The following is a 5,447-nucleotide window of genomic DNA, read 5'->3' as shown; positions in this document are numbered from 1 at the left end:
CTGGCCGGAGGTTTGTTTTCAAGTGCTCTATTACTTTGGGGACAGTGACCCTTAGCTTGGGGGCGATTTGATTTCTGCTTCAGTTCTGCGGAGGCATTGCTGGCTCGGCTCAGCTTGTTCTCTACTCCCTGTCCAGACTTAGCAATGTGTGGCTGGGCCTCTGGCTAATTTGTGGTCTGAGGTCGCAGCAGCTTTCGATGGTATTTTTCTCTTTGAAGTTGTATTTGAAGCAAGGCCAGCCCGTCATTTTTCTGTATAACTAAAAAGGAAAAGTGCCAAGACCCTGAAGGAATGTTGTTTCTTTAGTCTGCATCTTCTGCAGGCAGATAACATCGGAGGCCATGCATATATATAATATATAGTGCTCAGCTCCAGCTGTTCCCCGGCCATGTCCGTCACCGGGAGGCAAATTGCCAGGAGCTCTGAACAGGAAGGGGACATCTGTAGCCCCTGCTTGGAGGCCACTCCAGGCCAGGAAGACCCAGCCCATCTAAGCTGGGCGAGATGAGGCTTCTCAGGCAACTCTGGGCTGTTCCTTAAACTGTGACCTGGGACGTTGGGTCGAGGACCTTCAATCCACTTGGGAAGACGCTGAAGAGGATGTGGTCTGGAGTAACTCCACAGGCATGGAGAGCGGGCGCCTCACTGTGAGCAGCTTGCAGGAGCCTCAGGAGCATGGAGCAGAGCAGGGGAGCTGAGGCATCCCAGGCGGGGCAGGCGGGGCAGGCAGGGGCAGCAGGCCCCTGCAGGCAGAGTGGATGAAGGTGCTCTGGGAACCAGCTGGACTCCAGCACAGGCCTGTGGGGTGCTGGCTAAAGTTCAGTAGAACTCCCACCTCAGTGACCCAGTGACATGTTGTGGGATCACAGTCATCGCAGAGCTGCAGCAGAGGACCTCAAACCTCCGCAGCCAGGGCCAGCAGGAGCTGCACCGGTCCCCATGCAGGAGAGGCAGAAGGCAGAGGTGCGGGGGCGGCAGATGCAGGTGGCGGTGCGCCTACCCCGACCTCCTGGGCATTTGGAAGAAAAACAGCTTCAGCTTCATTTCTCCTTTCCAAATCTCATGCAGATTTCTCCCGTGGCCAACCCTCACCAAGGACCACAAAGGACAGGACATTCTGAGAAGACTGGTGTCAGTGCAGCCCAGGGACGCCACACACGTGACCCTTGCTGGCCCCTCTGTATGCGCAGCTGGGGACATCAGCCTTCTCCTTCGGAGGCTCCCCAAGCCCCCACATCCTGCTTTGCTGGATGTGCCACCTGCACCGCTCAGCTGAGCCTAATGTCCAGGGATTCAGAGTTCCTGGGAGCCACTGAGCGGGGAGCAGGCCAGTGGGAACAGAGCCAGCAAGACAGTTCTGCACGTACACAACAGTGCCGAGGTATGCCCTGCCCAGGAACAAGGCTCAGGCGGCTTCTCCAGCCCCAAACCTTCAAAACGCATGGAGACATGGGCTCCAGGTCCTACAAGGTGGCCGGTGAGGTGACAGGAGGCTCACCACGCATTTCCTTCCTGGCCGCCCTGAGCCCCGAGCCCCTGCTCACCCAGAAACCTTTGGCTCCCTGGGTAGGTGGCTGCTAGGAGGGTCTTTGAAGCCCTTCTCCAGTGGACTTGTCCCCCAAAGCCCAGTGTGGCCTCTCAGTCACACTCAGGCTCCTATGCCAAACCCGTCTGAAGGAGCCACTCGAGGCCAGTTCCCGAGTGCCCCAAGGGGGAGGCACCGAGTCACTCACCAAGCAACTTCTCCACAGCAGGATCCCAACAGCCCTCTGCTGAACACCATCTTCCCCTCCACAGATGGGAGCTGGGCTGGCACCAGGATGGGCACGGGGCCAGGAGAGCACCCCAGCAGAGTATACGGGGCTTCAAGGGAGGCTGTCCACTCCACAGCAAGGTGCTTCACCCTCTCCGAGCTATGGCCCTCAACCTGCATCAGCTCTGGGACCCGACACTGTCAGTGGATTGGGGGGCTGCCGGGGGTGCAGAGGTTGCCGACGGGCGCAGGAAGGGGCCAGGCCAGCATGGATTTGGACCTCAATCCAGACGGAGGGCACAGCATGGAAACTGAGAAGGAAATATGAATGGTGCCATCGAGGCCGGCGGAGAAATCTCTTACCTTGTCCCTCAAAGCTTCTGGTGTTTTACTCATGTCCCAGAAGCTTAGGGCAGGGGCACCGAAGCTGTGCCAGGAGTCCCCCTCCGCATGGCCAGGTGCCACCTAGCTGCCAGCAGTGTCTACAGGAAGAGCCCAACTATAACTGGGGCTGGGAAGGTTTCTCCAGCAAGGCTCACACTGGACTGGGGGTTCCCCAAGGCCCTCACCTTCAGCTCCGAGAGCTTCCCCCAGACCTGCCTGCCCCACGGGTTTCTGCACTGGCACCCTGCCCCCGCCAGGTCACAGGTGAGCAGGGTTTTGCATTGGCAGCTCTGCAGCCCATGGTGGCCATGGGGTGTCTGTGGCTCTTCCAGGACAACGACAGAGGAAAGTGGGAGGGAGCCAGAGGTGTTGAGTTGCTCTTTCTTTCCCCTGAAAGGGCGAACTTGGGCACAGGTGAAGAACTCACCATTGGCGCTGTCGCAACACACCTGCCATCCCCTGGACTTGGTCACTAGCTGATCACTCTTTGGGGTTCGTGGAGCATGATGGCCCCAGTTGGGATGTGTGAGGAGCTTCTTCATTGGAAGAGGGTTAGGGCTTGGTCACCTGGGACTGCCCAGGAGGGGCTGCAAATGTCAGGGCGAGTGTGCTCAGATAGAGTCGGCCCAAGCTGGTAGAGTCATCTTCACAAACTCCCCGAAGAACCGCTGCCCCCCCACCCCATCTGGCTGTGCCCAATGCAGGGATGAGCAAGACACAGCCCTGGCCTCCAGCTGCTCCCACCTAGGAGACACTTGGAGGTTGTGCTGAGGATTTAGCAGAGCCTCAAAGCAACCACACGGCAGCATGTGCCAGTCAGTGGGCAGCTTGCACTGGGACAGCCTGTGGTTATCGGGCACAGTGGACTCTACTTGTCTGGCTCCTGGGGACTCACGGAAAAGGGCCGGAGACCAGGGACTGGGTTTGGAAAGCGGGAATTCCCCCGGGCTTCCAAAACCAGAGCAAAGGCCACGAGCAGGGACAGGCCAGCCAGCATGCTACCGCCTCCACCTGGGTCCGGGCCTCTAGCCACTCCTGCCTGGGACCTCCGGTTCAGACTCAGAGACCCAGGACAAGGCATTTGATAGCCAAGCCCAAGTCACAGGCCCACCACCTGGCTGGGCCCCAGCAGGAAGAAAAGAGCTGAGCGCTGTGCCTTCAATCACGTGACAGGGCATTACTTTCCACCAAAGCTGGAATTCCTGAGGGATTCTCCCAAAATTCCTAAGAGAACTAAGAGGAAGGGCCACTGCATTCTGGGAAGCTAACAATACTGGGACCAGAAGAATTGCCAGGCCTAGGGCACTATCCCAAGATTGGCCTGGGGAGGGCTGGAGAACCAGGCTAGGAGGCTTCGCAGAGAGGAACCAGGTTCCAAACTCCGTGAGTGCTGGGCAGGTGAGGGCTCCCCTGAGGCTCTCACCCACAACTGTGGGACTCAGGGTGCTGCCGCTAGAACCATGATCATATAGTTTGGACATTTTTCCCCTCCCAAATCACTTATGGAATTGGAATCCCTGATGTCGGAGGTGGTGCCTGGTGGGAGGTGTTTGGGTTATGGGGGCGGATCCCTCATGAATGACTTGGGCCATCCCCTTGGTGATGACTGAGCTCTCTCTCTCAATTCACACAAGATCTGGTCAGTTAAAAGTGTGCGGCACCTCCTCCCCAGCGCTCTCTCTCTCTCTCTCTCTGTGTTGCTCGCTGACTCGCTCCCTCCTGCTTCCACCATGTGAAGTGTCTGTCCCCTCTCCCCCTTCTACTGTGAGTAGATGCTTGCACCATGCTTCCTGTACAGCCCACGTGTAAACCTCTCTTCTTCATCAATTACCCAGTCTCAGGTATTTCCTTATGGCTATGCAAGAGTGGCCTAATGCAGCCACCACCGATCCTCAGGAAATGGGTGACGCAGCTCCTCCTGCCAGCAGCCCAGCCTCAGACTCGGTGGGTAGTGGGCACATCTGATTGGTGGAGCCTAGGTCACGCGTGCAAGCCCTCGCTGCAGAGGCTGGGAGAGCACCGACTTGGCATTTCCTGCTCCTCGTGGGAGGCCTAAATCGGCCAACAGCATCCTACCAGCCTGAGAAGTAAACCTGACTCCTCCCCATCCCCACAGGGCCCCAAATAGTCTCTTCCTCTGCACCCTATTTCCCCAGTTTTCAGCACAGAAATGCCAAGCTCCAGCCCTTCTGGGGGGCCAGGGTATATGCCACGCCCTTGGCCTTGTTAAAAATATATATAATTAGACCATTAGACTGAGACAGCTCCCGTGCCCTGGATCCCTACACAAGCAAACTGAAGCCAGTGTAAACAGTAAAGCAAAACACAAGTTTGGCCCAAGAGAAACTGCCGTGGAACCTCTAGCTAGGGACCTCCCACCGCACCACACCCAAAGGAGGCAAACGCCTCACCTAGCAGATCCAGGAGGCCCTTTCTCTGCCTCCTGCTCTTCACAGGGCTGCACACAGCTCTCTAAACCCCTCCCCATCTTGAATGTTGCCTGATCCATGAACCCTTTCATGCTCAAATCAACTTTGTTAAATGTATTTTGTCTAAAGGTTTTCTTTGGACAGACTGCCTGTCTTTGTCTACTCACAGCCTCCAGCTCTCAGCCTGAGTGTCACCACTTCGGAGAGCACCCAGGCTCCTGCAGGTCCCCCTTGATTCTGCACCTCCCTGGCCACTCCTCTTCCTGGAGAGCGCATCTCCCATCTCAGGTGGAGGGTGGATGAATGTTTGCACCCATCCTCCCAGAAGCCCCACTAGGCTCTAGAGATTTGAAGTTGCTCATTATTGTTCCATGGTGGAATTTTCAAGTTTTAGGATATCTCAAGTTTTCAAACATGTGGGGGTTTTAGGAACCCCTGTAACTCTCACACTGGCTTTCTCACTGTGGGTGCTATTGACCTTGTGGGCAGGACTCATCTTTCTTGCATGGCCTCAGAAACACGTGAGCCACGTTCAGAAGTCCTGGACCCTAGGGACGGAATGCCAGTGGCACCTTCCCCAGAGTCGAGTCAACAACCAGCATCATCCCCACACATTTTCAAAAGCTGCAGGGAATAGGACAACACAAATTTAAGGACTAATGAAACCCTAAAACTTGACAATTCACCAATAAAATACAAGAAAAGCCCTTGTCATGTCCTAGCCTGCTGGCCACAGTGCTTACTTACACTCTCATTGGAGATGTCCCCCAGGGGTGCTGGGTAGGGATATTTTTCCTCTCCTCCATGCCTACCCCATCCCCAGCCATGCCCATCCCATCCCCACCCCTCCCCCAGTTTCCCACAGCAGAGGCGAGACCAGC

The sequence above is a fragment of the Cebus imitator genome, unplaced genomic scaffold (genome assembly GCF_001604975.1).
Source record: "Cebus imitator isolate Cc_AM_T3 unplaced genomic scaffold, Cebus_imitator-1.0 Scaffold599, whole genome shotgun sequence".
Lineage (NCBI taxonomy): Eukaryota > Metazoa > Chordata > Mammalia > Primates > Cebidae > Cebus > Cebus imitator.
This window is presented reverse-complemented; position numbering follows the sequence as displayed.